Source organism: Austrofundulus limnaeus, unplaced genomic scaffold, assembly GCF_001266775.1.
Source record: "Austrofundulus limnaeus strain Quisiro unplaced genomic scaffold, Austrofundulus_limnaeus-1.0 Scaffold126, whole genome shotgun sequence".
Taxonomy (NCBI): Eukaryota; Metazoa; Chordata; class Actinopteri; order Cyprinodontiformes; family Rivulidae; genus Austrofundulus; species Austrofundulus limnaeus.
In genome coordinates, this window is record NW_013952528.1 from 1,368,012 (window position 1) to 1,377,772 (window position 9,761).

The following is a 9,761-nucleotide window of genomic DNA, read 5'->3' on the forward strand; positions in this document are numbered from 1 at the left end:
GTGTGTGTGTGTGTGTGTGTGTGTGTGTGTGTGTGTGTGTGTGTGTGTGTGTGTGTGTGTTAAATATGAGTGATGCCTTCTTCTTCTTCTTCTCTCAGATCAGCTGCAGTGTAAAAACAATCCCTGTTCTTCTTTCCTCTCTACAAACACACACTCACAGGCTCGGTCCGTGGGGAGACGCCATCTTCCACTTGCAGTGCAGCAGAGCAGGGAGGGAGTTGCCTGGCAACGGTTCTCCTGGAGATGGCCTAAGACGGTCATCTTGGATTTGGTAATGGCTTGATGTGAGAATCACTCTAATGATGCCTATACCAAGGTGGATGTGTGTGTGTGTGCGCATGTGTGTGTGTGTGTGTGCGTGCGTGCGTGCGTGTGTGTATTGTACCAGCCTGTATTGGCAGTTTAATTACTTTCTTCATCCTCATTGCTCCCTCTCCTCCCTGCTCTCAGATGCTGAGCTGTTTTAACAGCACACAGCTGAGGAAGATCGATGGTGACCGACTGCAGACTGGAGTTTTTCTGTCCACTGAGACTCTGTAACCAAAAGGTCTGAGCTTTCAACAACACTTAAAAAACTGCCTGAAAAGTTTGTTTTTTCTTCTTTCTATTTTCTACAAACTTGTGAAGAAAGCACAAACAGGTCATCACATCACATCAGGTGATTTTCTGCTCAGCTTTATCTTAAAGGTATAGTTCACATTTGAGCCTATGAGCAGCCGGCCTCTCCTGCAGCCGTTTGGAGAGTTGGATTAACTCTGGCTGGTGAGTTGATTGCACCTAAAACCTGGTAATGTTATGTGTCATTCCACAGCTAGGCTTAAATTAGGATTACATTTTGACAGTAATAAACTGTCAGCAAAAACACCAGCGTTTCACAGTTTTTACATAAAAATGTAACAATGTAACATTTGCTTTTAATTAAAAACAAAAATGTAGTTACTGTTCTGTGACACGGGGTTGATGGTGCCTATTAGGGTGTAACAATACATCGATCCATATTTATATATCCATTAAATGATTATTAATTCAATTACATTAAGGCAAAACAAATACAGACATCAATCCATATTGTCATCATATTCCCAATGTGAATCCATATCATATGCCCATCTAACCCTAAATGACGATATTAGATGGACATGCTATCAAATAATATCTATCACAGAATTGTGAACTGAGATGAATCAAAATCGTATCGTGACAGACTTTGTGATATAGAGAAGCACCATATTGTCATCTAAATGAATTGAAATAATCATTGTGATAAAGCTGGTGATTTATACTCTTAGTGCTTATTTATCCAGAAGTCACTGTGCAAGAGGTGGGGTGCACCCTCAACAGGGACAGTCCATTCCAGAGCCACATAGTGACAAACAACCATTGTCAAGCCTTGTTCGCATCAAAGTTTTTTATGCACTTTTTTAAATATTGCATTAGAAAAGACTAATGGGAATGGCAAAATTCAAAAAGAAGTTCCTCAGTTTTGAAAAAAAGTTTATACAATTACTTGAGGTGGTTTTTGGATTTTCCAAAAATGAGTTAATGTGCAAAAGGGGAGATGGAAACACCTTTGCCGAAAAGGTTCTGACGTAGCAAACACTTGACACGATTGATCAGCTGTTTGGATATTCCCATAATACAAAGAGAATTGCATTTCTTTTTCTATATGTCTCTGGACAGAGTGTAATATCTCCAATACCAGTAGCAACACATTCCTGAAAACTTCTCTCCATTGTCCTGATACATGGTCCATAGTTTGCAACCTCTACTTCCTGTTCATTACAGCCAACACTTAATAAAATTCACAAAATTTATATTACAATTGGATGGAAGCATGACTCCAATTATGATTTACCTATTAGCCTTACATTGATGTTTATGGTCACTGGGAGAAAAGTGGGGAACACCCACCCATGCATGAAGATAATTACAAGAAGTCCCAGGTCAAGATGTGATCCTGCACCCTTTATAATGAGAGACAGCTCTACCAAATGTTCCACCCTTGATGTTAGTAACTAAGTAGATGGTTATTAGCCTCTATAGAAGGGGTCACTAATAGGCGGACCTGTGTCTGGATCCGGACCGGAATGGTGTCTCATGCAGACCCGTACCTAATGTCAAAACAGAGATCACTTAAAACTTAAATGAGCACATGTAATGCTGCGTTCAGACCTAATGTGATTTGAGTGTCAGGGGCATTGGGTTTACATGCAAAGCCTATGGTGGATGCAAGTCAAGGGGCACTGACAAGTGTTGCTGTGTGTTTTGAAGCATTTGATGCATGTATAGCGCGTCCAAAGCGGCAGCCGCTTGAGTTGGAAAATCTGACATTTTGCAGCTAGATGTGGAGTGTCAGCCATTCAGAGAGACTCCTCTATGTGTGATGTAGTGGTGCATTTTCCGACAGGATAATCTCCCGAATGATGCCCACTAACCTGAGACAGATGGACAGGAGCTCTCCAGCTGAAATCGAGCACCTGTAGTTGATGTCCTGGAAGAAGATATGGGCATCGATGGGGGTCAGTAACTCGTCAAACTGGGCTCAGGACAAAAAATGCGCTGAATGCCACATTCATCAATGCGTAGCTCCCGGAGTGGTGAAACTCAGAACTCCTCTGAATTATCTGGTGAATCCAAGGTGCCCAAAGACAACGCATGGCTCTCAGTAAATAAAGCCATGCCACTCTCTCAGTTTCATCTGCATTGTTTAGAGACCGGTGCAGATGTTGATACAACTCCTAAGCTACTTAAATATATATATAACTCTAAAGAGTAGGACATAAAGATCCTGTGGATCTTGGCCTTAAGAAATTTTCTGTGATTGGACCTGTTTAAATTTTAATTGAATACCCTGCTCTTTAGCAAGCTTGCAGACTTGAATGTGTTACCAAACTTAGCTAGTAGAGAGTGCATCAAGAAGCATATTGCCCATTAACCCCCCCCACCCCCATTCAAATGCTACATTGATTTCTGTTATTAAACATAAATTCTATTTGTCCTGTTGAGACAGTAGAAAGTAAAAATCTATCTGAAGCGAAGGTGACATAGCATAAAAATCCACAAAACCTTTTTTTTAACCTTGCTATGGGCAGTTATCACTTTGTTTAGCTTTGAGAAATTATCCTTCATTTTCCAATTTGAAATCACTCTATTAAGATGACGTACCTCTCACAACCAGGAACTACTGTACATTTCAATGTTCAAAATTYAAGCTACAGAAAGTTGATCAAATCATTTACAAAAATTGTTAACATCATCAAACAGAAAGCTTTTTTTTCTGACCCATGTTGTCTAAAAACACAGGCCTTATGTGAGGTTTTTCTCATTTCAATGTACCCATCCATTCTCAACTACGGCACAGTCAAGCTATTTGTTGATTGATCTGTGTCAGGGTCACAGAGCAAAATTAACGCCCAATCTGTTCAGTGTCACATCAACCGTGCAGTGATGCTGCTGTCCAAAAGAACTAGTCTATTCCGTGAGGTGGTAGAGATGAAGATTTATTCAATATGACCAGAAATTTAAACGTTTCCACAGCTAACATTGTAAAGTCTGTCAGTCAAGTAGCAACTAGCTCTCCATCAAACAGCATCTCACTGAGACTTTGGACATCCTTCTGGGCACAAAACCACAATCCTAGCAGTTACACTCCAAGCCTGGAAACTAAACACATCAGATCCCCTGACCCTGGTGCATCCCCTCCTGTGTAAATAAACCTTACTAGGGATGTAACAATTAATGAAGAATCACTTAATAGTTGAAAATATAATGTGAATCGATTCTGAAAAAAATGAAAGAATCATTGTTGTATAACAGTAAGTTATGTAAATAAATTCAGTTTGATACCTTTTTTGTAACTAAGACAACAGAGAGTTAATTTGATGTTAAAAGGAACACATTTGCTTATAAAATGGCTACAATTCATTTTATTGAAAAAGAAAAAACTACAATAATTGTACTTGTGAACTGAAAATCAATAATCAAATCGAGGCTAGAGTGAATTGATACATCCCTACTTCTTACCTTTTTACCTTTGTCTCCAGTCTGGTCTTTTTAGTTAGTCAGGACTAGGGGCACAATATCAATCCACACTGATATATTGATTACATGATTAATGATTCAATTACATCACAATAAGGGAAAATCATCAATCCATATCGTCATTATATCAGGTGTGGATCGATATCATATGCCCATACAAATGACTGCGTTGAATGAACATATTTATGACATTGCATCATATCGATCGCAGACTTGTGAACTGAATTGAAATCGTCTCATGACAGACTTTGAGAAATCATCGTCTAAACAAATCAATATGATAACATATTGCGATAAAACTGGTGATTTATTCTGCTCAGACTAATTATTTCATGTTCTTCTTTGAAATTACCAGTTTCTGACAGTAAATATTGGGGCTGTACCGATTGCAGTTTGCTGGCCTATCACTGATCACAATCTTTAAAATGTCTGACCTGCCTATTCCGATTTAAGCCAGTTTTTTTATTAACTGTCGGGTGTTATAAGGTCACAATACAACTTCAATGTTCCAATCTTATTTTATTGGAAAAACACTGAACAACAATACAAACTTGTTTTAACTGGACATTAGATAGTACTCAGAGCAGAGCAAAAGGAGACACTGACTTTCACACTTTTGTGGAGGTAGATGTGAGCCGATCTTGTCCACCAATCTTATCTACGGTAAGTATCAGTCGATCGCCAATCACCCAAGGTTAAGGATATCAGTGCACCCCTAGTAAATATGATAGTCAGTATTAGGGCTGCCACAAACAATTATTTTTAAAATCGATTAATCACCGATTATTTTTTCGATTAGTCGACTAATCGGATCATACAWTAATTGAATATAAAACATAGAGCTTATCGCGCCAGAAGGCAGCTGCTATTATATAACCATGGTTAGATTTTAGCTATATGCTAACTAAAAATAACTGCTGTGGAAGACAAGTTCTGCTCTGCAGATATTGCACAGGTTTCTCTTTCATTTTCTTAAAATGATCCCACACTTTTGAGCTCTGTTGTCAGGTAGCCATGATACCAGAGCCTGTCTGTATAATGTCTTGTGACGTCCACGGCCTACCCCAGTTACCACTACTGTGCATGTGTGTCAAGAACAGAAAGGCAGATGTGGCAGTGGAAGGTGTCAAAGCAGTTTGGAGAGAAAAACAAAGTAAAGAACAAAAAAAGGGAAAACGATTAATCTATTATTAAATTAGTCATAGATTATTTTAATAATCGCTTAGTCGTCGATTAATCGATTAATCGTGGCAGCCCTAATCAGTATGTGAGAACTGTATTTGCTTGTTGAATAAATGAAAGGTTAGAACATGTTAGTGTTTGTTACGTAAACATAATACATACAGTATATCAGCAGCATCAGCAAACATGCAGAAAATAAAACTGCAAAAGATACTAAGATGGAAGAATAACTCAATCGTATTTTGTAGCTAAATGAACCTGGGTTATTTCTCGCAAATTATTCCCGTAGTAAGTAATATAAAAGAGTCAAAACTAAAGGATAAAAGGAAGCTACTTGATTTGCACAATGTATGTAAAAAAAAAAAGGTTGGTGGGCCTTGAAAGCAGCAGAAAACCCTCCCCGTTTTATGATTTTAGTCTTTCTGAACAGTCTGTCTTTAAAAACTTTCTAATTGTATTTAGAAATTTATACAAGACCCTAACTTGATAATTACTGAAAACGCAGTCTGGAAAAAAGCTAAATGATTGAACGTTTTCTGCCAAAATGCTGCAATCAAGCATGTTTCCTAACAACAATTGTATGAATGGAAAAAGTAGTTTACCACATAGCAATGTTTGACGAGCAGGTTAAAAACATCATTTGTACAAATCAACATGCAAATCTGCAGCGCTATAGCCTTAAGCTTCTCCTTCACTCAGAGCTAAACCACATTACAGGTTTCAGCAATGCAGWGGACTTGTCATCCTTTCGGAGCCTCTCATAGTTGATCATCAGCACAAGCATGACATCGCAACTCTTTAGATTCAAGTTGTTGTCTCTAAGCATTCAAGTCACACAACACGCACCCACAGAGTCGACCCACGGCGTGGCTCTGTTGGAGGCGGATTCAGACGTCATCTCAAACAGGCTGCACAAAGAGCGACTGGGAACGTCTTCATTCTGAGGTCCCGCCAATGCATCAGTCACCAAGCTGTCACAGGTTCACTCTCTATATGCTGGAAACCACACGGCTTTTAKTCCGTGAGAACCACATTTAGCCAAATTATCTATCGATATCAACGGCTTTCGAATGTTAATATTTAGATTTGTGCTGGCGCAACAGAAAACACAACAGTGTTGTTTTATTAGATGCAGATGAGGGTTTTCTTCCACTTTTACGTTGCCAGAGTTCTTGACAGATTTTCTCTCAATGTTTTTTGAAAGGGTTAAAAATGGGGCTGATTGTTTGTCTCTATGAAACCCCGTCTCTCGCACCATAACCGCTGAAGGCAGGCACAAATGGATGGATGAATGAGTAAAACATTAGTGTGTTAAAAATGTGTTTTATTCCTCACATACTGGAGTGCACTTAAAAAGGAACGTAAACTTTGTTTCTGGAGGCAAGAAAATCTACAACTGAGAGATAGCAGGTGCTACAATGGTTTCACATTAGTTTTTTCATTAAACTGTGTCATGTTTTTTTTTCTTTTCAGCTCAAAATATTTTGATCGCTCAACTAAAAATWAGGGGAAGATATTACCCTATAATCTGCATAACTTAGAGCAGATAAATCACATGCACACATTTAAWGTGGCTCAATTTGTCAATAAAAATGTTAGGTTATTACCTAAATGCAGTAACTGAGTGACTACAAGATGACAGTGGAATAGTGTTTGTTTAAAGCGTTACTTACCCAATTTCATTATTTTATTGTAAATTTCCTGAATGAACACAATCTCAGCTATTTTCATTGTAAGGCCTAGCATTCCCTGAAGAGACACATATCGCCCAATCGCCTTTCATTAACAGCATCCCTATGATGAGAAATAACAGCGTTTGAAGCTTCAGTTGTAAATGTCCATCAAATGATTCCTTTCAAAGAGTTTCATTATAATATTTTAGTGATTCATGAGATCTTTTGCTAACAGTACAGACAAATGAACACATGTACACACGCTCATGCAAAAACATTACTCCTCTGCCTTCCCATCCGCAGTGGGGCTGACAATAATTACCGTAGMTCAAATTAAGCCCAACAACACTGGTGTAACATTTTAGTCACAAATTTTCTTCCGTAACAACGGCATGAATAATTGGAAAAACAAAGCTGTCCTGAAATGCACTGCTTCAGGACACAGGTGCTGATGATTGTTGCTGCATGTGTACACAGAGAAAACAGGCCTGGCCTGCTAACAAGGAAAATATAGAAACAGCAATACCGGGAAAAAAAATGGAGGTAAAACATCGACTGATTTCTCATTAATCCTCCATCCAAAGATGAGGCTCTGATTTAAATATTCAGTAAAGAAAATGTGCTAAATTAAAAAAAAAAAATCCACAAACCCATTCCACAAGTTGCTTTAATCCCCCACAATGAAATGCAGCATCATATGTAACTGACATGCTGCACCTCTCAGAACCGGACTGTAAAACCACCTGAACAGAAGCTGCTCTGTTACTAAAACCACACAGGTTCCTTCCTACTAACAAGATAACAAGTTTCTGTCATGTGCAAATCATTCTGCGACACTGCAACATCGAAACGTCCCAGAACGTTGTTGTTTATCTCCTGGAGGTCACCGCAGCACAGCTGAGATGGTGTGATTTGGGCTGAGTGAAGAGAGCAGGTGAGAGCTTTAATCTGCCACAGCTCAGCTGAGTGCTGCACAGGTGGAGCGCCGTTTGTCTGCGCAGAGACAACTGTCCCTCAACACGTCAAATCTGACAGGAAGTCGGATCTTGAGGTTTTGCAGACTGTTTAAAAGCAGAAAACTTAACGCAGTCAAGAAAAATGCAGACTGTTTACTCATTTCAACTGCTGCCAGAAGGGTGAAAATGTTTTAGCAGACGTGGTTATCATTAGCTAAATAGTTCATGAATCAAGGAACGGATAATGAAGGAGTAATGAGGAGAGAATATGAGATGGCTTCCATGACTGGCTGACTTCCACAAATACAAAAACATCTTTTGTCTTTCGTGAAACACATCATATTTTTTATGACAGTCATTCTGAYCATTTTCCAATCAGACCCAGGTCTTTTTCAAATACGCTACTAAATCGGATACATRTTTGATGTTTTTCAAAGCAACTGCATTCTGAAAAGTCATGCCGCATTTCAACTTTTTGGATTTGTCAGGCTAAAACCCTTCCCTAACACATGAAGCTAAACTTGGTGTCGGACAGCAAAATGAGTTTGTTTCCCTCCTCTCAAACAGTAAGCGTAATCCTGCAATCGAAYGTAAACGAGCTTGAGAGATGATGATCTAGTCAAGTATTCAGATTTTAGCTCCAATCGCACAACTTCAGAACTGAGACACATGTAGCGTTTACTTCCACAAACACAGGAYGATGCATGCAATGTCACATCTTTTACACATGTGGGTCACCTCAGGACCATAGGAAGTAAACTTAAACTATAGTGCTGCTGTTTAAAAAAAAGTGACGTCATCAAACAAATTGGGATTGAGCCTTAAAAGCTGCAGTGTGAGYGTAGCCTCATTTTCGAACCCTTAAAAAATGAAAGGAAGACGATGCATTCTGTCAAGGGATGCTTGAAAAACATCAAATTTGCTTTCAACAATTTTACCTAACCCAGAGCAGAGGTTTGTAACATGCAACTTAACRGTTTCTCTGCAGGAAATAAATACTCATATTCAGAACCATAKGAGAAACTGCTAGTTGTTGCAGTTTTCCTGTCAAAGGTCCTGCAAACACGTGATTTATACTAATAATACAAGAAGCAACACACCGTGCTCAGATCAGTTTGTAAGTTAGTTGCTTCATTAATCCAACGTCCAGTACAATGACCTTTTTTTTTCCTTTTTTCTAAACATTTCTATTGCTAACTTAAGAAATTTTGCAAAAAATACTCTAAATTAAATTTTCAGGAATTAAATAAGCATGAAGGAAATGAGGGTATGCTTTTAAATTCAGCAGGTTGCAATCAAATATCACTCAAGCAATTTGTTTAATTATTAAATGTTTATGCTTGTTTCATTATTTATTCATAAATACAGAAGACTCTATAGGCGGCATCCCCTCATATAACAATATGATCATTTCTTTTGCTCTAATGTGCAAAAATGCAAGTATTATATTTTATGACAGATTTATGGTTTTATAGCTATTTGTATTTTTACAACACTTAACGAACCTTCTGAAACCTGAATAAAATATGTCCTCATTATATAATCCATATGTTCCTAACTGTGTGCTGAGATTTAGGTAAACCCCGCAGACAGACAAGGAGAAAGTGTGAATAGAAGGAAGAGATTAGGAATGAGGGGGTGTAGGGATTGGAGGGGATGTTGGGGTGGGGGTGTAAAATATTCTCAGACATCCTCTTCCTCCTCCTCATCCTCATCCCCTGCTCCTCAACAGGCCCCAGAAAGAAAAAAAAAAAAAACACGCAAAAAGGCACGGCGCAGGAATCAAGTGTCCCCGCTGTCACGCAGCGTCTCACCGCAAAGCCATTATTAAACACAACACACACACACACACACACACACACACACACACACACACACACACACACACACACACACACACACACACACA

General features: G+C 38.7%; 1 protein-coding gene across 1 annotated transcript in view; it reads right to left on the reverse strand.

Moving 5' to 3' along the window:
- The window catches only part of LOC106522315 (disco-interacting protein 2 homolog C), a gene marked incomplete at its 3' end in the record, with an annotated part of 47,244 nt that overhangs the window by 36,476 nt on the left and 1,007 nt on the right, over window positions 1-9,761 (reverse strand).